This window comes from Urocitellus parryii, chromosome 8, assembly GCF_045843805.1.
Source record: "Urocitellus parryii isolate mUroPar1 chromosome 8, mUroPar1.hap1, whole genome shotgun sequence".
NCBI lineage: Eukaryota > Metazoa > Chordata > Mammalia > Rodentia > Sciuridae > Urocitellus > Urocitellus parryii.
The window spans coordinates 101,747,956-101,774,933 of NC_135538.1; positions in this window are offsets into that span (position 1 = coordinate 101,747,956).

The window sequence follows — 26,978 nt, forward strand, 5'->3', positions numbered from 1 at the left end:
CATTTAATCCAATACATAAATAGTTCTTAAAGATCCCCATTCTTGCTGACATTACATTGGTTAAGGTCTCATCATTAGCTCTATCTGGCCCATATTCATGCAAAATGCTTACTGTAATATCTGCCTTTCAGGCTAATCTCTACCAAATTGGAACTAAATCTGTCAACATGGCTCAAATATTGTGCTATGCATCTCATTGTTGCTTCAACGTAATTACATATAAGAGATGGTGAGGGGAAAGGAGAAAAAAAAACAAGGGAGAGAATTGAACAACAGCTGATGGGGTAGAAAGGGAAGATGGGAGGGAAGGGGAGGGAGGATAGTAGGGGATAGGAAAGGTATCAGAATACAACAGTCACTAATATGGCATTATGGAAAAATGTGGATGTGTAACCGATGTGATTCTGCAACTTGTATTTGGGGTAAAAATGGGAGTTCATAACCCACTTGATTCAAATGTATGAAAGATGATATGTCATGAGTTATGTAATGTTTTGAACAACCAATAAAAAAAGAAACTGAAAAAAAAAAACAGAACGGAAAGAAATATAGAAATATAGATTACAGGAGGGCTGTAATCATTAAAAATATATTTGTTAGTATGATAGGTATCAAAATAGCATAAACTAATTTCTCACCTTACCTGGGGTGAGGGATTCTGGAAAGACTGCATTGACAAAATGTCATGTGAGTAATGAAGATTTAGGTAGGGTATTTGTATGTGGTGAGGGAGAAGGGTAGGTTGGTGAGAGCAGTTGAGGATATTTCAAATAAATGGATCAGATAAGTGGGTCAAAGCCCTAAAGCTGAAAGTAGCAGACATAATATCATGGATAATGTCGAAAGCTTAGTAAGGTTGGGGAGGAAAGCAAAGAAAAAAACGGGAAAAAAAGCCAAAGGAGAAGTCTGGGTGAGCCAAGGTCTTGAATTGCCATGATGAATAGATGAGAATTTACCATGAGGGATAAAAAGAATTTAAACAAGGAATACTGTGACTATTATATGGAAATTAAAGGGGGTTAAAAGGATGTACTTCAGGACCAGAGACTATTAGAGCAATACAGATGAGAGGTGAGTCTGACTCAGGGAATTCTCTTGCTCTGGCAATAAGAACTGGATGAATCTAATCTGTGTGTGGGTGGCAGAATTTACAAGTTGAGGAAAGCAAGAAAAGGCAGTCCAGGGTTACTCCCAGATAGTACAATAGTCCTGCCTGACCTTCACCAGGTTAAATCCTGACTTGCTCAAATCAGGTATCTAGATAGGGTTGCTCATAAATCTATTTGAGATTCCAGGGAGCCATCTAAGCATCAGGCTGGAAATGGACTGTCAAGCTCAACTGTGTGGCAAGTTCATTTAGTGTGAACTTAAAGTCAGGCCTGCTAACCTTAATTCCAATCCCAAGTGAAGCTCCCTTTATCACAGCCTCAGACTATTTCTGGCACATAACTCATGTAATGACTATATTTCAGCCTTGGGCTTTCCTTTCTGCTTTTCCTAATACAGTTTACATACTCCTTGGTAATTAATAGTCAACCCTCATCAATTCTCTACAATTACTGCTAAATTGTATTTTTCTTGCCCTAAAGATATACAATAAATATTCTTTCCCTTCCTGTTAATATTAGGATCTGATTTCAGAATCCAGATGAAATTTGTATGTATCACACTCCTAGTCTATACATACAACACTCACTTCTCTTAATGTTTGGACCTTAGAGATCCATATTTCCTAATCCTGTGGTGAATTGTCTGAATATACATTCTTTATAATGCTATTGAGTTAGCATTTCAGGATTTATGAACTTTGTTATCCTGGTTGGCCACCAATCACTTCTTGCTCCAGAAGTTTCCTACAAATTGTCATTTCACAACTTCAGTATGCCAATCATTAAGAAAGAAATCCATCTTTAGGATTTCCATCTCTTTCATCCATACATGACATGTAGATAATTCCTCAACCCTATATAGAGTGCTTACCCTGCCAAATTCACACAGACCTACTTCTCCTAATCTTATTGTTTTACATCCAGTGACACAACTCCAAGATTTTGCTTATTGAGTTTTATATTTTTAAATACCCTTCATTACTTTTGGTCTGTAACATCCCTTGTCCTTCAAAATAAACAAAAAGTTCTTCTTCTTTGAAGACTGTACTACTTTTTCATCTTTAGGTGGCTTCCATTATATGATATAATTTTAATGGTAATTCTATTATACAGAAACTTAGTAAACTTATATACTAATATTTATTGTGAAACAGAGTTATGTTGTATCTTCCATATGTTAACTTGCACTTCATTCACACACAAAAAATATACATTTATCTTCAACTTTATGCTAAACAAACTCATGTTGGTATTGTGAAATCTTCTATGGTAGAAGTATTTACACCACAAAACCAGTTTTGTGTTTTATTTTTCTCTGAGAGAAGGTTGATGTTTTCTAAATTTTTCCTCTTACAAAGGGTAGTATACAAAACACAAACATTATATGGCTTGAATGTACTACTTCAACATCTTATATTATGTAAATCTTCTAGTAAAAAATCTGCTATCCAAACAACTTCTTACATTTATGAAAAGAGAACCCTTGCTCATTCTTGCATTCTCTCTGACTTTAAAATATTCTCTATACTCATAGGATTCTGAAATTTTTTATCTCTCTATCTCTGTAAATATAATCAAACATTTTTTAAAAAAAGAAGGGTCTCACTAATATGCTTAAGGCCTCACTAAGTTGCTAGAACTGGCCTCAGTCTCAGCCACCCTCCTGTCACAGCCTCCCCAGTTATTGGGATTACAGGCATATATACCACCACACCTGACAGGATCCAAGTTTTTAATGGAATAATATCAGAAGTGTGCCTACAGGTGAGAAATTATTGAAAAAAATGTCCCAATACCTGGAATGATAGGAGGGGACAACCAAGATAGTTAATTTTTGTACCCAGCTCTCCCTACTAAAAGCCTGATATTTCCTAACCATTACAAAAATACCTAAGAGAAGATTTATTTGCTTGAGAAGACTAGGATTATATAGTGGCCAAGTTTGGACTTGAAGCTATAAAACTATGAAGTGAGACAGCTTTTTTATATATAGAAACACAGATTAAAAACGTGACACTGCTGCTTATTAACTACATATTTAAATTTCACCAAATAATATTATCTCTTGAATCTCAGTTTCTTCAATTGAAAAATGAATATAATAGGGATTTTTTATTGTTTTTATCATTATTGAGGATTAGTCTATATTTAAAGAAACCATCATAGTGCTTTGAACAAATAGGTATTCCAAATATGTTAGTTTCTTCCTTATTTCTTCTTCATTCTTTAAAACCAAAGCATTTTCCTATACTTCACTGAGGGCTGCTGGTGAAACTCTGTTTTCCTTTTCTTTCCATTATTGCAATCTCACTCAAAATTGTTAGAGCTAGGGGTATCGAACGCCACATAATACAAAGAGCACTTTATCTGTTATTGACTTATCCTATTAACTAATTCAGTATTATATTGGAGATGTTAAACCCTTTATTTCAATCCCAGGTTCCTCATCTCTAAAATAGTTGGATTGCCTGCATAAAGTGTTAAGCAGTCCTAAGGTCTCTGACATAATAGAATAGATATCCTATCTTCCTGAGTAAAAGCAAAAGCCAAGAATAGAAGTAAAGGTGTGTCAAGGTGTAAACTGAAGTCAGAGGTGATTCCTTTTCCAAGATAGATCAAGACATCCATGAACAGAAGGCATGATGGCAATGTGGCAAAAGTCAGGGTTTGTGAGGGATTCTGATGAATCCAGTGTAAGAAGAATTTAATTAGAGTTGAACAGGTAAAAAGAGTGAGCTTGAGAACTAATATATTAGCTAACATTGAACAAACACTGATTATATTTCAAGAGCTATGTCCCTACTCTCACTTAGTTCCCACCATGCATTTGGTTCTATTATTACTTCCACAAATATTGAAACTTAATCTTAATGATATTAGTAATTTGGCCAAGATTACATGACTAATAAATGGCAACACATGGACTGAAATCTACATCTAGATATTTGGAATAAAGAGACAGACATACAGAGAGGGATGAAAGAATGAAAAAAGAAAGTGTATGTAAAGGGAAGAGGGATAAGATAAACTTTCCGAGTGGAGGAAGGTTTATGTACCCATAATACTCAGTAAAATATCTGTGGATTAAGCACCAAGCAAAGAGTTGTACATTGGCTATTTTAAACACACATACACACACACACACACACACATACACACACACACACATTTTAAGAAAGAAGATGCAATTAATATTTAAATTTGTTCACAACTAATGACTCTCATACTAAGCATATGATTTAATTTTAGAGATACAGGTGTTCCAGCATACTTTATTCAATGGCTGTACCAAATGTCTCTTTTATGTTCTTTTAGATTTGTTATATAAATAGACTTATCAGATACAAGAAGCATTTATTTGTAGGAAGTTAATGGTCCAGATCTTGTGATCACTTGATGTTCCAAATAGCTTTTATGATTAGAAGATATTGTACTATTCTTTTTAGTCCATGTCCCTGTTTAATGCTTGAATTCTTTTAGAATATTCCCACCTAATAGTTACCCAAATGGTTCTTCATTAGCCTCAGTTACAGTAATTCACAACTTTCCAAAGAAACTAAGCTGAGTTTTATACAACCAAATTTGGATCATCTTCCTAATGATTAGTCTCTATCACTTTCATGGCAACTTCTGTATCCTGGCTCTATACTTTGAGGCCATATTTAACTAGTTTAATTTTACTTTCAACATCCAACCTTTGAACATGTGAGGACATCTCTATAGTTATTACATTGTGTATTCCTTTTATTGAACATTCCTATAGTCTTTCTTACATGATGTGGTTTTGCCACTTATCCTCATATATTCTGGCACTACCATATAGAAATTGGCTCAAGAATTCTAGAGCACACCATTTTCTTTCCTAGAAACAAATGTAAGATTCCCAGGTGGTGTTTGACTAATGGCAAAACAGCTCCTTTGGGGGGAGTTATTTTTGTTCCCTCACACAGTTTAACCTAATTATGAAGATTGAAAGCATGCCACTTGCTAGGGACAGCTAACTACCCTATTTTCAACAAGCTAACAAAGTTAATGTTTTCTCTCTTACTTTTTTTCAAGGCATGAGTTGATTTACAGAGCATAGAGCCAAGGCAAACTGATAACATCTTTTTTAAAAACGACATCTGTTTTAGACATAAATTGTGAATTTGGAGTTCAGACTCTTCTACATTTTGTGAATGATCTCCTTAAAATAGCACACACACACACACACACACACACACACACACACACACATACACACACACAGGCACGTATATGTATATGCATTACAGAATTAAAATGTGGCATCTCTAGAAACTGCACATTTTCTAATGTCTTAATGTTTTTCATGTTCAGTAATGCTTATTAACTCATATTGTGGCTACTTTCACAGTTACATACTCCGTGAAGTTCAAAGTGCTTCCGATGTCAACTGCTGTGAATTCCTTTCTGTTGTTAATAACTGCTTTGGCCAAGGTCAGTCATATCACTCAGGTATCTTTCTTCCTCCCAATTTGAGCTCCCTTTATCCCTTCCCATCCTTTTTCTTCCTTTCTGGCGTGTTGGAATTTTTGATAGCCATCAACATTGTTCAAGACAGAAAGGAGCAAAGGCTGCTATGGAGCAGAGGGATTTTGTATATGCAATTGATTTACTTCAGGGAAGGCTGGAGGGCAACTTACCTCCCTTGGGTGGGACTTGGAGAAGAACTGGAATGAGTGTGTTTGGGGGAGTCATCCCCAATCTTCATCAAAGGCTGAACAGTGCTTATACATCACATTGTACTATAGTAGACATGAGATCATAAATTTTTCAGTGACTTTAAAATAGTCTTGACATCTTTTTGAATTTATATACCAGAATAATTTAGGGATCAACCTCTAGAAAAGCAATCTTTTGTCCTTTTCCCTGTGCATTATTTTCCATGCCTACCAGAAACATATTTGCCTTGCTTTCTGAAGAAGCAAGCCAGTCATAACTTCAAGGTCACATTGAAATTTAATCATATTAAAGTATAGTTTCAGAAAAAAATAGGACAGCATCTAGTGCAAGGAGTCACAAAAAGAACAAAGGGGAAATTAGAAAAGTTCAAACCTTGTATGATATTGTAAATTTTAAGACAAAGTGTGGCAGAAGCTTTAGGGTTTTTCTAAGGTTATTTCTGTCCTTTTTTTTTTTTTTTTTAACTCTGCTGCAGCAGGAAATGAAGGCCACAAGAAAAGGGTAGAAGGAGTTTTGAATAAGTCTGGACTTGGCCTTTAAGGAATTAGCTTTCAAACCATGTGAGTGAACATGCACAAGAGGAAGGCCACTTAACCACTCTTGTTCTCAGTTTTCCCATCTGTGAAATGAAGAATTGAGTCAAATAATCTTAAATAGTTTTTCCAACTCTGTAATATATAATTCTAAGAAAATCATTCCAAAGATCCATTCTGTAGGCTCTCTCTTCACACTCTTGATTGTTTCCTTTGCTGGGAAGAAGCTCTTTAGTTTGATGCCATCCTATTTATTGATGAATGACTTAACATCTTGCACTTTAGGAGTCTTGGTAAGGAAGTCAGTCCCTGAACTGATGTATTGGAGTGTTGGGCCTACATTTTCTTCTAGTATGTGCAGAGCTTCTGGTCTAATTGCTAGGTCTTTGACCACTTTAAATTTTGTGCAAGGTGAGAGATGGGGTTAAATTTCATTCTACTATACATAGATTTCTGGTTTTTCCAGGACCATTTGTTGAAGAGGCTATCATTTCTCCAATCTTTTTGGTGCCTTTTTCTAAAATAACTGTATTTTTGTAGGTTTATCTCTGTGTCTTCAGCAGATGAATTGATAAAGAAAATGTGATATTTACACATGAGTATTACTCAGCCATTAAGAAGAATTACTTTTTGACATTTAGTAATAAATGGGTGATCTGGAGACTATTATACCAAGTAAAATAGGCCAATTCCAAAAGGCCAAAGGTCAAATGTTTTGCTGATATTAGGAAGCTAACCCACAATAAGGGGTGGGGAGGTAGAAACTCAGTAGACAAATGGGAATGAAGGGAAGGGAGAAAGGGATAGGGAAAGAAAATGCAGTGACATAATATTTCTATGTACATATATGAATGCACCATAGTAAATCCTACCAACATGTACATCCATAGGAATGGGAGTACTAATTAGAATAAGATATATTCCATGTTGTATAATTATATCAAAATGGATTCTACTATCATGTATAACAAAAAGGAACTGATAAAAAACAAGAAAAGAATTCTAACACAATTCTTTAACAAGTCTGACATTTAATCTCTGAATTTTTTGAGACGTTTGCATCTGTGGATGCCTGGACTAATTTGATTCTAGACCCTAGTCTATGTATTGAATATGGCTTCGCTTCTTGAAAACTATGATATGAGACTATTTCTTAGAGTAGAAATGATGGTAGGAAAGTAAATTGAATATGCCATGCCTTTGACTTCTCTCTCATCTAAATTATAACCATAAAAGTTGGTCAAGTAAAGAAAGGCTCAGAAAAAGCTGTGCTTCAAAAAAATGTTTTAAAGAAGTCTGAATATGTATATTCTGCCAAACATTAGCACACATTTCAGGGGCAGTGTTGCATTCCTGTCACCTCATCTCTTCTGGGAAAATGACACATTGCATATTGCCTTGCTGAACTTCAACCTAATTTCCACTTGTACTCTGGTTTCTCTGAGAACAGATAACTATTCAGTTTTCCAAGGGTTTTGGATTTTGATTACTATTTTATCCCCAAATTACTTCATATTTTTAAGAAATTTGCCAGAAATCAATTTCTAACCTTTCAATAAAATCACTGAAATATAGCTTAGAGAATCATTGTGTTTTTCACTGACACATCACATCTCAGTATGGGGATTTAAATTTATTATTGTAAGTTCTGCCATTTTTTTGCATGCAAAATTGTTTCTTTTTTAGTGGTTGAACAACTCATCTCCAAATAATGAGATGGTTTGTGAAATGATCAATAAAGAATTCCATTCACATATATTTAGTTCAGATGTTTTGCCCACCCTGATGGTTAAACTTTACATTAAGTCTATGGATTCTATTATTTACCTTCTGTCCTAAGTCCCATTCCTATACTAGGCACTCATTGAAAGGCTGCCAACTTGAATCTTATCATGAATGTAAAATCCAAGATCTCTTTACTAAAAGAAAAAAATAGAAAAACAATTTTCTGTGTTTAATGCCACAACTTGGATCAAAATTATACACACATATGATTTTTTAAATTTTTAATATGACACTTCATTAAACTAATAAAATGCTATTGAACTGAATCTCTACCACATTCAAAGTGTTAAGATAAAATAAGACATGGAATGTCATCTCCTGAGAAGTTCTAAATAGAGGAGAAATATTGATTTAAAATATTGTGAAAATGATTACATTAAAAAAAAACCTTCATTATGTTCACTAAAAAAATTCCAAAACACCACGGAAAGAAAAATGGCAATAATTCATGTCTGCTATGAGAATATCACAAGTTTCTTCAGGTTCATTATCATATAGTCAAAAATCCTATATACAAAACCTAGAAGATAAGTAGAAAATCAGGTTTGGCTTCTTAAGCTTGTTGTGGGAACAGTAAGATGCTTATGGTAGCAGAATACAAAATACGTGTACAATGAGAGAGTAAAGATGGACAGTGTCCAGCATTTGGGAATAATAACTAGAGCTAATTAGTATAAATATAATTAATAAAGATAATTCTGTTCATAGAAAAATAAGTTTAATATTGTCTGAGGAATAGAATAATCTTTCCATGTAAATAATATAAGCCATAGGAATTGGGGCTTGCCAAATGTCAACCCTGTTTTGTGAGACAGTATAGAAAATTGTTGTTCGACAGGAAAACAGGTGTTTCTTCTCCTTTTCATGGCTTAGAACAAATATAGCTATATAATAACTAAGGAATTTCAGGGAATAATGAATTCATGTCTCCTACCTAATGACTGCAGTTATAGTAAGACACTGAGATATATATATGTATATATATACATATATATATCTCATATATATATATGTCTCTGAGACATATAAAGGCAAGTGATAATTGTGGAAAAGTATGAACAGTCTTCTAGATTTCTTGTTAGCTTCTGGTTTCTGACCTTGGTGTTAGGACATGAACTTATAAAGGTATGTTCTATTTTCAATAGGTCATTGCGGTAAACCCTCATGATCAGTGAATACATGTTACACTTGGATAAACTTTTTCTAAAAGTAAAAGATTGTGTTATTAGCACTTTTTCCCAAACTGTCTTTGAAGCCATTCATTATACTCCAAATAAAAACATACTTTACAATGGCCTTGGAGACTCTGCTTGATCTGGCCTCTACAACATAACTTCACCTCTCTACACCTTCCCATCTCCTTTTCAACCTTGCTGGCTCCTTGCTGATCTTTGTAAAACTCTAGGACAATTTGTACTAGTAATTTTATCTGAGTCTTATGGCTCAAAAATTTAACTCTCAGACAGATGTACCACTTACATCATAACTTCCTCAGATGTTTCCTCTAATATTTCCTCATCTTGATTAGGCCTAACTAATCCAAAATACAACCAAGTTCTGTGAAAACTTTCAGAAACTATTTTTTAAAGTATTTTGCAAAAACTTTCAGGTAATAGTAACATAGTCAAATATTGTAGAGTCACAGATACTGGTAGTTATGAAAACAATAATTATCCAGTAAATCTAAAAGTGTAAAGATGATGTAACATTAGAAAACCTATTACCAAAAAAATGTGAGGGCTTAAAAAAAAAGAAAACCTATTACTATTACTATAATTTACATCAACAAAAGAAAGAAGTATAACCATTTTCTTCATTGTCTTCTTAACTTCATACCTGATTACTGCAGTTATTCCTTTCTGCAAACCTCTATATCCTTGGTAGATTAATCTTCTGACAATCTGACAATCTGAATATCACCTTGGGGTTTTGTTTTGTTTTCCTCTGAACTAACATGACAGTTGCATAATCCCAATATATTTTTTAAATTTTAATGTTCCTCATGTCCCATATCTGTGGCCACTTGACTTTTTCCAGGCATGTCTGTGATCCTTAGAATATCATGTATTTTTCATCCATTTTTGTTCTTTGTTGTCTTCCTCAAATGCCTAATAAAGTTATGGAAGAGGAGGACATGGTCAAATCATTGACTGTTTTCCTCAAGTTCCAGATCTACCTTTCCAAATTCCTGGGAAGAATTTATCATGAAGACAAATCTATCATGATTTGGGATCAGACTGGATAAAAGAATCATAAGAAAAGGAGAGATCAAAGTTCACCCCATGTGTTCCAGCACTGGGAAGAAATTGGGTAAAGGATGAGAACAAGTGCTGAATTATAGAGGACCAAAAGGAAAGCCTCCCTTGGGGGGAAGATGATTATATTAGCCTACATACATTATTTGATTTTACATATTCTCAGATTAGAAAATTCTTGTGTAGTATTATAAGAGGATAGGCATAGCAGGCAAAAAGTAATGGACGGAAATAAAATTGGAAGTCACCTGTAAGAGGTAATAAAGTTATGGAAGAGGAGGACATGGTCAAAGTATCAGCTGTGCCAAAGGAATTATCAAGAAGACACCGAGAATCTGGGTAAAGAAGAGGAATGAGCAAAAGGAAAAGTGGAACAAAGGGGTACAGTTATGGATTTCAGTGGTGTAAGAGGCACCATGTACATGGCCAGAATTCCTGGAAAGGTGTCTCATGTTAAAAAGTACCATTAGTATGGTAACCGAGAAGGGAAATTTAGGTTATAAGAAGGTAATAAGATGATCATTTGCAAGAAAGAATTGAACCATTGTGTTTCCATATAAAGTGCATGTCAAGTTTTCAGATGAAGTACCTCAGATCTGATATAAATAATTTCAAGTCATAAAGCTAAAACGAAAATTGAACCTAAAAACCATAACTGAAACAGCCAAGGATTCTTCTCAATCTATTTTTTTTTATTTTTCTGAAAAAAAAAACAGGTCAGATATTCCTTAGAAATATTTTTCCTGATACCTAAAATCATTGATAGAAGTTTTATATATAGAGAAAGTAACTCACTTTTAGTAATGCCCTTAATATAGTAAATGGAAGACAGAAATTATCCTACAGTTGATATATCCAGGAATAAATTAGAAAACTGTCTCTTTTGTGGGTGAGTTTGTTCATATTACTTTACTATTATCCTTAAAATCTCTTCAGATTTAAACATTTTTAGTCTTATGAAAGAAGTATAAGCTGGAAAATTAAGCAACAAGCTTCTATAATTCATATTTTTAAAAATAACAAATACATTTTAACACTATTATTAATACCAGTTTTTAGGTACTTCAGTTTTAGATAAAGAGATTCTTCTGAAATTATTTTGGTTATTTCAAAAATATTAAAATTAACATGTTTTTTCATAACACATATAATAAAATTTATTTTTAAGACTTCATTTATTTTAGAAGAAAAATTAGAAGCTAAACAAAGCATCAAACTACAAATAATTCTGTCTATTGCTTCCAATGACAGAAGTGTCTTTATGCCCCAAACAACAATGAACAAATGGCCTACAAAACTGAAGAGACAATTTTCCAAGTCCAATTTCAAGGATTAATCTAGAGGAATCAGCTGACACTAGAGACAAGATTCCATCTGTGGAGGTTGGTGAATGAGAAACACCTTCTTCCTCTCAACTGCAGTAGGGTGAGCAGGAACCTAACTAGAGCTCTGTATGGTGTCCTGGACTAGATGCCTTCTCCTTTCCCTATTTCATCAGCCTGGGAGCCTGCAACTCAAGGACAAGTCTTATGGTGTCATTAGCTGACAAATATGGTGGTTGTACATTGGTGTGTTTGTGCACACACTCTCACTACAGTGAAAAGGACCACAAGAAAAAATTAAGACATCTGATATGTATAATTATATAAAAACATAAGCAAAGTAGCATAAAAATTCCTATATGATTCTTATCACAGTTGCTTCAAAAATGGTTCATATTTTAAGGAAAGAGGTGATGAAAAACCCATGATAGGCTTAATATTTTTAATGTTTACCATATCATCTATCTTCTATGATTATGTCTAATTTCCAGACAGTGTTGATAATGTCTGCACTTGTAATAAACCTAGATAGCCTCTTCCAGCAATGCTAATGAAAGAACGATCAAGGCTCGTTGTGGGAGAAAATGCCCGTTTATTGAGGAACAGCTCTGCATATTTATAGAGCGAGGGCTGGTTTGACATTTATGACAGTTTAATGGTTGAAGGGTTTGACAGTTGTTATGGGGTGCTTTCTGATTGGTGGGTAAGGATCATGTGAGCCAGCAGGGCTAGTCTGATTGGTGGGTAAGGATCATGTGAGCCAGCAGGGCTAGTCTGATTGGTGGGTAAGGATCCTGTGAGCCAGAAGGGCTCACCATTGGATGGCTCTTCTCGGGGGATGGGGAAGTTAGTCTTTGGAGCCAGGGCAACTCCCAATAGCTAAGGTATACCATACATACTCAATTAATTTCCAGTGCAACTCTACAAACAATGGTGATAAAGTTCAACCATTTTCTTAGGAATATTTTCAATCCTCTTGCCCAAACCACCCAGAAAAATCTCTAACCAGGGGTCTATTCAACTCCCAGTCTTTTACATCTCTGTTGCTGTGTGCTGCTAGAGAAAATATTTATTCCTGATCACTCCATGTAGTCAGCATTCAAGTCTTCTCTGCTCTGCTCACTTTCTCACTACCCAAAATGAGGCTTCTATACCTTTGCTACACTTCAACAGAAACCCCTGCCACACCCACAACTGTTCATCAATCACTTTGAAAGAAAAAAAAAAATGAAGGTATACTAATCAAGAAATACTCTTAATAGTAGGGCTGTTCCATTCTCATCTCTACCTTCCTTCCTGCCTCAGTAAGGTATTTTTCCTGACAGAGGCTAACCCACTAGCTCTAAAAAAGTCCCTTTCCTCATTCTCTTCTGCCATCTAAGCAATCACTTTCTTATTATCTCCTTTGGTCTCTAACTTTCATCCTATGTTCCCCTTTAAATTATTCCTCTTTTCTAAAAGCTCTTCCTTAATGCTATTTGCCATCTAACCCTTATCATTTAAGTCCTCATAATAATACAGTAGATTTGCTTTTTATTCAGATTAATCTCCTTCCTTATTTTTCACTTCCCTCTAGACGCTGCCATCTCCATGTTCTCCTAATACTGAAGATGGCTTTCTTGACTCCTTTACTGATGTTTCTTCCTCCAAAATTACTGTTTCTAAACTTTTGTTCTAGATCCTTCAGACACAATATAAGTTTTCATCATTTGAAATCATAGGTGGAATTTGATTCATATCATGGGATCTGCCTTTGAACAGTACATTGACCATGTCTCAGAATTGTGCTCCAAATACATGAAAGAATGAATAATTTATTCATGACTCCCATTCCTTTGGTTAAACTATTTGGCTATAATGAGTTCATTCCCCCCCATTTTTTGGTTCACACTTTCAAGGACCTCAACAACAGAAAATCATGTGGTATTCCACAACTCTTGATAAGGAAATCTCAGGGCAATGAGGCAAAGGGTTCAAGCCAAATTAATTAATTAATTAATTAATTAATAAAAAACAAGCTGTGATCAGTTGGTATTTTCTCTTTTAGCATGTTTGCTAGTTGTAATTAAGCAATGTAATAATTCAATTAACTCCTTCATTGATTAAGTGGTTCAGCTCTATACATCTTACTCCAAGAACATAGTAACTGGACAACTCAATATTTGTTGAATAAATGAGGAACTATTTTTTTTAATTTTTAATAAATTTCATTTTAGAATAGTTTTGGATTTATAAAAAATTACATAGTACAGAGAGTTCCCCCATATCCCACATTCAGTTCCCCCATTATTAACATCTTAGTAGGGTACATTTGTCACAACTAATGAACCAATATTGATAAAATGTTATCAATAGCATTTTGTATTTTTCAAGAGTTGGTTTGGAAAAATGACAGAAATGATTTTAAATTACTTTTTCAGTCTTATTATGTGAACATGGCAAGTTATGAAACTATCAAGTGTCCCTTTTCTCAGAAGTAAAATGTAGAGACTTTAAAGATAATAAATTCTCATAATTCATTTTGATTTCTAAATGATAAAATACATGTAAATCTACTTGAGTATAAGTCCTCATATCTATCTAATATTTATTTTGTTTCAATGTTTGTGCAAATTGGACTAAGCTTTAATTTTAATTATAGTCCAAGTGATAGATATAAATAGTTATAAAAAATTGAATTTTGCTGGGTGCAGTGGTTCATGCCTATAATCACAGTGGTTCCAGAGGCTGAGGAAGGAGGATTGCATGTTCAAAGCCAGGCTCAGCAACTTAGTGAGACCCTGTCTCAAAACAAAAGATAAAAAATGCTGGAGATGTGGCTCAGTGGTTAAACACTTCTGGGTTCAATCCCCTGTACCAATAAATAAAAATAAAATAAAATAAAATTGTGTTTAAGGTTTTTAATGAATAATACAAACCTCCCTACACCTTTCCCCTTTCTTACTTTCAATATTCAGCCTTTTGGCTGTTTTCATTTTTCTACTTCTATATTTCTAGGTAAAATATTCATGCTACCACTTAAATTACTAATTTAATTTTGGATGTTATTAATCCTCTGTAATTAATGAGGATAATTTAGCACTCTGCAAATTATTTCATCATTTATAAATTCAACCTCATGCTTTCCTCTCAAAAAGATTTATCAGAGTTCTTTTAAATCTCACTCTTTAAGGTTTATTCAGCCATTTCCAATTCTAAATATTCCAGTTTTCTATGATTTTATACAAGTGGATAAGGCTAAGGCTTTTTAATATGTGAGAATACTAAATTATACAATTATGTAGGATATGCTTCTTTTATTCTTAAAAATTAAACTTGTTTGAGCTTTGAGTGCCTTTTACAACTGAAATCACATAAAAGATGTCATTCAGAATAAGCAATTAATTACATATAGACTATTTTCTGATGTGACCACATATTCTTTCTTTTTAGTTTTTACTTTTTATTTGGAAAAAAACATTTACAGAAAACTACAGGAAGACTATAATCAATTTCTGAATACTCCTCATTGATTGTTAAGGTTTTGCTACATGCTTTTCTCTTTCCCTTTCTCTTAATAGACGTGCAGTGTATACAAACGTATGTCATATTTTATTTATGTCTGTATATATTTTTTTACTGAACCATTTAAAAGTAAGTGCAGATCTAATGACTTTCCTCCTATAAATAATTCAACATTTTCTCTGTAGAACAAAGACATCATGTTACACAGTCATAGCACACTTGTAAAATTAATGCCATACTATTATGTAATATAAAATCATATTCAAATTTTATCAGTTGTCTCAATAATATAATTTACAGCAATTTCCCCTAATAGGAATTCAATACAAGATCATACTTTTTATTATCTTTCATTGTCTTTCTTAATCTGACGCCATTCCTAAACTATTTGTTGCCTATCTTTTTAGGGGGCCAGTACTAGGGATTAAACTCAGGGGTACTCAAATACTGAGCCACATCCCCAACCCTATTTTGTATTTTGTTTAGAAATAGGGTCTCACTGAGTTTCTTAGCACCTTATCGTTACTGGGGCTGGCTTTGAATTTGTGATACTCCTGCCTCAGCCTTCTAAACTGCTGGGATTACAGGCTGCACCACTGCACCTGGCTTATTTGTTGCGCATCTTAATCCTGACACTTTTGAAAAATACTTCGTAATTATTTACTATAAGTTGTTTTAAAGAGTATCCCTCAATTTCTATTGTTTTCTTTTTCTGATCAACACCTGATGTTTGAATCTGATTTTTGACAGTAATACTGCCTAAATAAACACTATGTCCTCACAGCATAGCTCAGCAAGAGGTACATGTCAATTTACCCCCTCTTTGGGTTCTCTTGATTTCTTGATTTCTCCTGTGTACAGAAATTTTTTTTCACTTTTTCTTTTGTTATTTTTTAATTAATATATTTTCCTTTGGAAATACAGGATAAATACAGAAAAGCAACAGGTATTACTCAAAGACTGTCAAAATATAGTTTTCAGTATAGTCATTACTCATTGATAAGAGTTTGAATACTCATACTGAATTCAAGCATGGTGATGCACATCTATAATTTTAGCAACTCAGGAGGCTGAGAGGGAGAATAGCAAGTTCAAGGTCGGGCTGAGCAACATAACAAGACCTTTCTCAAAAAGATTTAACACCAAAAAAAAAAAAAATTCTTATACTGAAGATTAAAGACTTATGCTTAGAGCAGAAATAAAATAAAGAAAATTCACTGCAGTAAAATCTTATAATACATGTATCAAATTGCTTAATTTGGTGATTTATTCAAGAAGTTTGCAGCCTGTGGTTTTAAAAGTCATACATACAGCTTGTTTAGGCAAAGAGTCTTCAGTATGAAGTCTTCTATTTGTTGCTTAAAAAACAGGTATGACTTTTCCCTCAATAGCCTGCAGTGACAGACACTGTGACTGACAGATGCTCTTAAAGATAAGCACATATTTCTTTCTTGAGAATCTCTTTTCAAGGAACTGCAGCATGATTTTAATACAATTTAATCAGAAAGGGGCTATCTGGGTTGACTTCATTATACATTCACACATTCAATCACACCAGCATCACTTTTCAAATACCATCTCTTACAAATGGATGCTGTTAACTTTCTCAACAGTAAAGGCAGGCATGTGATTTCCAACCATCAGTGTAGACTTAATAAATCACTCAACATATTACAATTTCACGCCAAGTTAGCACCTTCATCAGGGAATGAAATTAGCAGAGCAAATCCTGGCTAATTGTGAAAGATGCTAATTACCCGTTCACCCTGCAAAATAAGGCATGAGTGATGTGCGGCAAGCCCTGCACAAAGTCATGAACACTTGGAAATGCAACATTTAAATAAAGCCTAAAACTGCTTATGCAGAGAGAAATGGAAACCAGACAGCAAGCAAAAACATACAGCCTGTAAAAGGAAGGAAAAAACTTTACAAAGATTTAAAAAATGTCCTTTTAGGACTAGAGCAAGACTAGTGGAGACTGCAATGACTCCTGGGATTCATTATGGATCCTTTCTTTACTTCTAGGTCTCTGATGCAAAGCTCCACTTTATCATTACTGAGGACAAGTCCTTACTGGGTAATAGCTGTTCACAGCAGGACTATAAAAGAGGTGATATCCATTCAGCTAATCCTTGGGGAGAGGGTTGGTGTTATATACTAGCAGTAATTAGCTCCCCTGCTGGTGGTCTCTGCTGAGAGGCCAGGAGCCAAACAGGTCACAAGATGTGAATCCAGAGCAGGCATTTCAGAGGCTGTCAGCTCCTTCTGATCTTGGCAGAGATGAGCCCATGGAGGTGCAATGGGAGGATTCATCCCAGTCAATGTCAATCTGGTACCCAGTCTCTAGATAGGTAATTCTTCCCTGAGATTGCCAATTTGTCACCTTTCACCAGCATGGGGTTTGCTCTTTCCTAATAATACTGTTCAGGTAGGCAATTTTTAAAACACTGTGCTTCAACAATGTTGCCTTTCTTCAGTCTTCCTAGCTACTCTGGAAGCAGGAAGATCTGAGCAATCAGTATTACCAAAATCCAACTAAATAAGGAAAATCCACACTATTCTCTTTCAATTTGTCTCTATGTCTCACACACTAAATTTGCCTATGAAAGGCAATTATCACTTTACATTTAATTAAAAACATCTCTGATTAATGGCTTGTGCAAGTCACTAAAGCAATGGTATCATTTGCAATTGCAAAGGTAACTCAGAGAAAGAGTTTATGTTGTGGTTAATTTGTGTTAATAATACAAAAGTGATAAATTATTAAAGCTCCAGAGACGAAATATGGAGCGTTCCCAAAAGATGAGATTTGTGAAACAATTTAGGATATCATTCAGAGAGAGAGAATAGGAGTTGGGGAGAATAGAAACTTTACAAACCCAACAACTTCCAAATTATCTCTTTCCCAAGAAATACAAATTTCAAACCTGTACATTTTCTCTTCAGTAGAGAAGTAACAACACACAGGAACACTAATAAAAAGTGTACTATATAGGGGATAAGCCTATCCACTATTTTGTTGAAATAATAATTTGAGTCACATACTAATAAATGAACATTATGACCTGTATATTTGACCTGTTTTTCTCTCTCCAAACCTATTCTTCTAAAACAGAAAAATTTATTCTTAAAATGGTTACTCTTTTCATATTTAGAGAAAGTTTTCTTTACCTATCTCAGCAATTAAGATGCACAAATTATAGAAAAACCAAACTTTCTTCCTCAAATGCCCTCATTTGCAAATTGCTATTCTGCAAATATTTTACTGTGCTAAAATATACTTTCCTCCAATTTTTTACTACACTTTTATATCTACAACATGAAGTAGATTCTGATTCTCCTCCAGCTCCCAACTACCCTTTATGAATATAATCTCAAAGCAGTGGTACATGCATGTAATCCCATTGACTCAGGAGACTGAGGCAGGAAGATTGTAAATTTGAGGGCAGTCCCAGCCAAATGGCAAGATCCTGTCTCAAATTAAAACATCAAAAGGACTAGGGATATAGCTCACTGGTACAGTGCACCCCTGGGTTCAATCCCTAGTATGAAAAAAAAAGTATGTGTGTGAAGGAAGTAATCTCAGATTTTCTGTAAACTTCAAAAGAATTACTTTCACATTTTAATCAGATTTTCATGTGTCTTTACCTTATGTAAAGATTCTTGACTTAGAAGATAAATCCTGGTTAACATTTGACCACACACATATCCACAAATTACTAAAAACCATAGTATAAACAAATGCCCAGGCTCAGTAAATTTGTGGAGATTAACCAATTTTCAAAGAATCATGTAGTTGTTTATACAGACATTGTGAAGTGCCTGCTGATGTAGAAAGAAATACTGTCAGAATAAGAGAAGTTGGAGTTCAAGAATTATGAAATCACAGACATCCACACAAGAAGGTGGTTTGATCAGTGACATCATTTTATCAATGAGAAAGTAAAGTTCAGAGAAAGGTGATACTCAACCAAGATTAAAAACATGGTAAATGTCAAACCTGGGATTTGAACTTGAGTCTTCATTGTAAATTCAGAATCCTTTCGGCTTGTTGAAAACAAAAGATGTATGATTATCTAAAAATAAGAGATCCTGGAGAAGAAATATACAATCAAAATCTGCATGGAATGCTCATTTTCAGTGGGAGTGTTGCAGAGTGTGGGCCTTCTGGGAAATTAAGGCAGCACAAAGGCCTCCAGTTCACCCAGGGTTCTTGGGATCAGGTTAGAGTGGTTTCAGATGTGTTGCTCAAAGTTACAGGAATGAGTTTATTAGAAAGGACAGAGGAAAGCAGAAAAGAGATACTCTCAAGGGAGAGAGTGAATCCTCTCATAAAAGAGAGGAACAACACATCCCCCCTGCCCTCCACTTCTATTGGAAGTCTTGAAAATTTCCAGAGTTCCACCCAAGTCCACCTCTTAACTTTTGACTGAAGGCATAGGACCTACATGGACAACCTACAAGAGAGGATCAGGTGCTCAAAGTTGAAGTTTTGCAGGAAATTGAGTCCCTCTATTTTGTTTCAATTCCTCATCCTCTTAAACTGAGTTTGTTATTGAGTTGTCCTGTTTTTTTTTTCCTCAATTTCCTGCCCCCTTAATTGGTTCATTACCCTCTGAATATCCCCCATCAAGTTTTGTGAGGTTCTTGAGGTTTTGGCTACCAGGGTGATTGGAGGCTGTGATATTGGAGTTTCAGTTACAGGAAATAATAAGGAGAAGTCCAGAAATGATATTTTTATTAATTAAGGCTGGGGAGGTTTTAACACAGAAATTCCCCATCTTCCAGGGGCTTATTTGTCAGATAAGGCTGCTGTGGCTTTCATTTGCCCTTCCTTGTCTTTTCCTTGCTCACCCATTCATGACTGAGTAGCTACCAACCAGATTATGCAGGACAAGGTATTAGGTGCTCTCACACAAAAGCACGCATTCACAACACACACACACACACACACACACACACACACACACACACACACACACACATCTTGCATAGATGCTTCAAAACCACCAGAATCCAGGGTAAGTGAGAGGTTCCTATCATAATAGAGTGTTAGGTATTGCCAGATACTGGTTATAGTTGAAATTGGAATTTTCATTCTCATTCTGAAAGGTTTTTTTTGTTTTTTTGTTTTTTATATAAGCTCTGATAAATTTACTTGCCACTCCCCTTCAATGTCCATTTGGCAAGATCAAGTTTAAGTTTAATCCATCATTCTTGATTAATTCATTTAAGGTCCTCCTAAAATGATTCTCTCCTCTCTTCAGGGCTTATGTGATCTACATAAGATAGAGGCATCAAGCTGTCAATTCCTCAGGCAAGTTTGTTTAAAGGTAAATAAATGTAAACACAAGTTGTTGGAAACTTTAATCATTTATCTGCACTCTCTGCTTTATTTTATGAATTTTGGTTAACTAAGTATCATAACATTAGTTGGTGAGATATAGAAAAATAATGTCTTTTAGGTTTATTCACCCAGTGGATAATGATAACTGATGACATTTAGACTCTCACTGCTTTATACAGAACCTGAGTCATCTAGAGATACAGGAGGATAGGTCTGTATATGTTTCTTCTGTTTTTTCACCTCTAAAATTCCCACAAAATCCAAGAAAGAGAGCTCACTTTTCCCTAATAAAAGAAAAGAGTCTCTGGATCATCTAAACATTGAATACGTAAAAAGCTGAGCTCTTGTATCAAGCAATGCTTTTGTGAGTGACCCACGAACCACCCTTTCAACAGCAATGCAATAGGACACTCAGCACTATCAATTACATATGACAGTGAGGTATACAAGACTCCCTCTAGGACTGGCCCACCTTTCCTTCTTTCCTCATGTACTTCATAGTGTATCTCCTGACCACCAGGCCATACATTACAGCTTTATCTTCATTTCAAATGTTTCTCCAATTCTTTGTGTATGTACTTAAATGTTTTCCAGAAGTAATTCATTTAGCTGTGTAAAGATAAATATTATGATAATGCATAGTCATTGTCTTTATTGTTTAGTCAAAAAGCTAAAACCAAACATTTTTGTATTGAAAAAAATTCAAATTGCTTTAAATATTTTTCACTTGTGTCTTTGTAAAGAATCTCTCACCTAGATGGAAGACAATCATCCTTATTTCAAATGATATCCCACTGTGAGAAGTACAGTTTCTTGATAAAAGAATCCACCATTAGACACTTCTTTATGTCAATGCTTAATTTTTTTCCTTGCTTTATATATGTGTATTTGGGCTGGGAATTTAATTATTACTTGCTGCAATGAAAGTTAGCTTTTATGTCACAGCCCTGACAGTTATACTTCACATCTACTAACAAAATCAGTCTTCAGTGTTGAGCTACATATTGACAATTGAATATTTCATAGAGGAAAATACTTGAGTCAAACACAGTAGTAAAAGTGTTCAGTTTATGTTAATTAAATAGAATTTAATCCATTAATACAATCAATATCATTAGTGTGTAATCAATGATATATTTAACATGTTAATTACAGTAAATTTAATATAATTAAATATATATATATATATTAAATTTAAATACATAGCAATTAATTTCTATTAATTACCTCATTCCATTATCAGAACACTTTAGTGATGCCCTACAATGTATATGAAGTAGGGTCACAAATTATATGTGAAAATACTTGAGTATTTTAATGTATCAGAGCCCTTCCTAAGGATTTCATGTACATTTTCTTATTAAGTTTCACAACTACCAATGAGATTGATCATTCTGCCCAATTTGCAGATGAAGAGACTGATGCAGAGAGTGACTGAGGATACTGCTAACAGGCAACCAGCTCATACTGTGGAGAGGGCCATGGTCAGAACCCTAAAACCTGATTTCATTTTCTATGTCCTACATGCCTCTGACCCCTTATTTTTTACTTGATTATGTCAGGTGAACTTATATCTGTGGATAGATTCTGCCATGAGATATAGATACTTAGATTTCCAGAATAGGTACAAATCTAATTAAAAATCAAGCACTCACTAAACAAATGCAGCAACTTCAAGACTTAATGGAGCACAAAAACAGGAGATAAAAATATCTATATAGTAAACATAGACAGTCTATGTCAAGGAGTTGATATTTAGAAAACACTAATATAGAGTTCTATAAAGAGATACAATGACTTCAGTCTGAGACAGGCAGTAACTAGAAAAAGAATATTTGAGGATAGGTGTGGAGTGAGAGTGTTGAAAATCATTATTTCCAAGAGAGAAATAAGGAAACCATTAACATCCATAGTGTTTCATGAAAAATTGGTTGATTTAGTTAGATTGTGTAATTCTCAGTAATGGAGATATTTGCTTCATGTTCTTCAAAATACCTCCACCACCCAGTAAATTTTCAGCAAATCAGTAATAGATATTAAATGTATAAGAATGATATAGTAATAAAAAAAATCCATCCATTGAATCCCTTTTTAATTCAACAGTTTTAATATTCCTGAAAAATTTTTTAAAAAACTAGCTGTAATAGTGGAATCTATACAGAACTGTAAATGTGATGTATTTTCAGTTATTCCTCTTGGTTGATAAAACACTCACCTTGGTAATCACCTTGTACAAGGCTGGTACATTCATGATTTCTACCTTTCTCAGCTTGCACAGCTGCTATTTTGTGTAGATTTAAACTCTTTTTGCTCTCTAAAAGATTTTGATAACATGGTAACACAAGCAGTGGAAAATATTATTTAAACTACATGGGTTTTTTTGCATATTTTATTTGTTCTTTTTAGATATATGACAATAGAGTGTATTTTGACATATTATACATATATGGATGAAACCAATTTCAAAATGTTTCCATTAAGTGCTAGGTAAATGATATCTTAATTAAAATTAAGAATGACAATTAGAAAAAGCAGTCATTCTTAAAACTGACTGATTATTGAGTAATTCTTTAATTGTTTTTATTGCTCTGAACAGGATATTATAAATCAAACTATAAGTTGTCATATTTGATTGGTATTTTATTCTTATATTTTGGGATTCTTTCTTTCTTATATAAAAACCAAATATTCATATAAATTCCAAAAGTTATCTGAGATTGCATTTGCTCTGAGTAGCTATGGAAATAAATTAGCAGTGGAATTCAAAATACAATTTTAGGAATTGAGGAGAAGAGTTAATCTCTTCTCAACTTTCCATTAATTATATTTGCTACTAGATAGAAACATGGTTGAGGTAGATAAAGCTTTGTAAGCTATTATTCATAGCTGTAGATACCCACCTGACTCTGATCCCCCTGCCTTACATACACTAGGAATATTTTGCATTTGGTTCCTAGAAGACACTGAAGTGGCTATTTGTAGATCTGCTTGTGATTTCTTGTTCTGACAAGGACCAGAACAGCAGCAGGGGTGTCCTTCTCATCATCAGCGTCACTGTCATGGAAAGAAGAGTGCCAGCAGTAAGCAGTCTGCCTGGGCCTCTCTTGGCACCAGTGATCATGGTGCTGACAGCTTCTTGGCTCACTGAGCACTTTCAGCACTCGCCATACAGTCCAGACCCCGAGGGCCTAAATGGGCTGCAACTACATTTTCTTCTGATTTAGTATTAAGTACAGTCAGGGATGCATAAAATGATTTAACAAATACCCTATAATTCTTTATCTATGATGAATACACTCTTGAAGGTAAAGACAGTATCCCAATGGTGATCTAACAGGTGACTTCTTTTTTTTTTTTTCCCCCTGGAAATTCTGCCTAAATCAAGTAGCAGTGATGAAGAATGCCACAGGTAATTGTAAATGATTAGAGGTAGGCAAATCATGTGTTAGGTTAAGATTAATGTCAATCTCAAAGATATGACAATTGGTGTCTTTGAAAGTAGAAACCTAAAAACATGGCAAGTTTATTGACTTTGAGATAAATGTTTGAGACAAGATGCTTTTTTTTTTTTCCCTCCTACCTTTTATCTTCACAAGGCAGCTCATAACAATGAAGGCTCCTCAGATTGTTGATAGGTTAAAGGAATTAGTATGGGTCACATTAGAAGAGAGTTTCTTCATTGCTTAAGTAAGCCTGGACATCTGATCTTAATTTTTGCTTCTTTTTAACTGTGAGATCCCAGGCTGTTACACTTAACAGAATCAGCTTTAAGGAGCTGTAGAGTGTCTCTCACAGTGAAGGATAATATATTGGGAGAACTTTTTGTTTGTTTCTGAGAATAATAATGTGCTCTTTCTCTATATACAACAGATCTTGATATAGACTCAACTGATTTTGTTTCATAGCCTTCTGTTTATTTTTGGAAGGCTATCAAATTTTCTGAGAAGTTCATTCAGTTTTACTCTAATTCCTTTTTAGATTATTTTTTTTACTACTATTATCTCAGAACACAGGTATCCTGTCAAGATCCTTCCATAAAATTAATGTCTCTTATGGCGCCATATTTTGAAATTTCTGGGCTGGCTGATTATTTTCTCTTGTTACATGCTTCTTCATGATTGTTGGGCCTATGATTGCTTTTCTAGGATTCCCTCTGTTTCTCAGGTGAGGATGAGTATGTTCATTTCTGGTTCTGTATTTTGTCTTAAAAAAAAAAAAAACACAGTAACATGGGTTCAGTATATGGTTTGGCCTCAAATCTGTTTGATTGTCCCTGCCCTTCTCTGATAATCCTGATATATTGCTCATTAGACTACAGAGTTTAACTACAGTCCAAACTATTCTGACCTTCCATTTGCAAACATGGTTTGTACCCAGTGCTTTGCTCCCTCACAATGGGTGAGGCACAGCTACAGCTGCTTTCCCTGGTAATTAAACTTACACATACCACTAAATACTTTCAGTACTGAAGCCCACAAGTCTTGCCTCTTCAAGTGACTATTTTTTTTTTCATTCCCTTTGTGCTACTCAGATGTATTTAATCTGCTTCTTAGTATAAGAATATCTTTTTAAATACGCACTAATAGTGTTTTGCCTATCGTTATGTGGTTTGAGAATGGAAATGCAATGTGAATAACTGTAACATAGGACCTTCCAAAATCATTTGTAATTTATTTATATTTAACCTTGGCCAGTTTCACAATTTGCTATGTCTTCTACAAAGTCCAAAGATCACAGGGAATAGACTATACTATGTTGAAAAATTAACAAGATATTTATCTGATCATAAGGTTTCTGGATTCAAATATGAAAGACTAGGCAGAGAATTATTAATATTGGGGTACAGAATATTTTACAATTTGTATATTTTTAACATGGATATAAAATTAGAAAGTCAAAATACATACATCAGGACCTAAAAGGGTGAGGGTATAAGAGAGAGAGATGGGAGAGAGAGAGAGAGAGAGAGAGAGAGAGAGAGAGAGAGAGAGAGAGAGAGAGAGAAAGAGAGAAAGAGAAGGAGAGTAGTTTAAGAAAATTTGAGATTTGACTATCCAGTGTACAATTTGTCAACAAAAGACACATACTTGGAGTGCTATCAATGACTTTATCTTGCAAACTATTTTACTACATAAAATTTCTTACTCCATTCTATATTTTTCACAATATTTCACAAAAATATTTAAAACTTCACCAACCAGTATTTGACACAAAAAATTAACACCCTAAAAAAGATTATAATATCACATTTAATCACTTTATTGAATCAGTAAAAAATAAGCCTAAATTAGTAATGTCAACATTCAGAACAAGCAGCAGAATGAATCATAATGGTTGCTGGTTTATTCAATTTAAAATTGCAGAAGTTGGATTAGAGGTGTAACTCATTGGTATAGTGCTTGTTTACCATACATGAGATCCTGGGTTTGATCTATAACACTAAAAAAAAAAATAAATAAATAACTAAATTAATTAATTTCAAAAATCAAATGAGAAAATAAACATGCCCTTCAGTAATATGTAGAATAATTTATGTCCTCCACTGGAAAATTCCATTTCTTTTGAGTATTTATGTGTTAATCTTATTAATGCTGATAATATCATATAATCCCAAATTGTTAAAACTTTCCATGCTATTTTTCTAATGTGATATAGACCTTTATTTAGCCAAGATAAATTTTCAGGCATCTGTACAGAGATTAGCCAAGTTTTAAGTGGCACTCAAAGTATGTCCTGCTATTTCCTACAGTGGCCTTTGTTATTTTGATTATGCAGCATTCTTTTTTCTATTTCACAGTAACACCTGTATATCAACTTTCAGGATATGCTTCAATGAAACAAGTTATTTCTGTATATGGAAGCCGGCAGTGAAAATTGTCATCCAATAAAAACTTGGATTAGTTTACTAGAGGAAACCCACATCATTCTAAGTTACTCCATTTTGGGAACCCTTGGCATTTTATTATAGTGCTCTCAGGCACCAGGCTCTCACTTCTCTTGCTTTTTTACCTTCAATTCCTGTCTTCTATCCTTAATAATGGCATGGGAATGTGTGGTAACTTAGAGATGCTTGCTTTGTTCTTTCTCTTTGATCATAAGGCATCTGCTATCATTCTATGTGTGTATTGTCCTTCCAAGATTGACTCTGACAGAAAGCATCATAGAGATTTTTATGTGTTGATATTTCTTTGATCCCAATTCTATCCAATTTCTGATATACTCCCAATTTCCTTTATATCTGTATTTTAGGTTAAAAGATATTTTATAGGCATTGTGTTGAGTTTTCTAAACATCTTTTTAAAGTTCAATACCAAGGCTTACATACCCAGAATAAGTTTTAACCTCCTTGTTTTAGTTATTATCAACATTAATATATCAACAAGTCTGAATTTTTACTTGAAGGGTAAAGTTGGGATGGT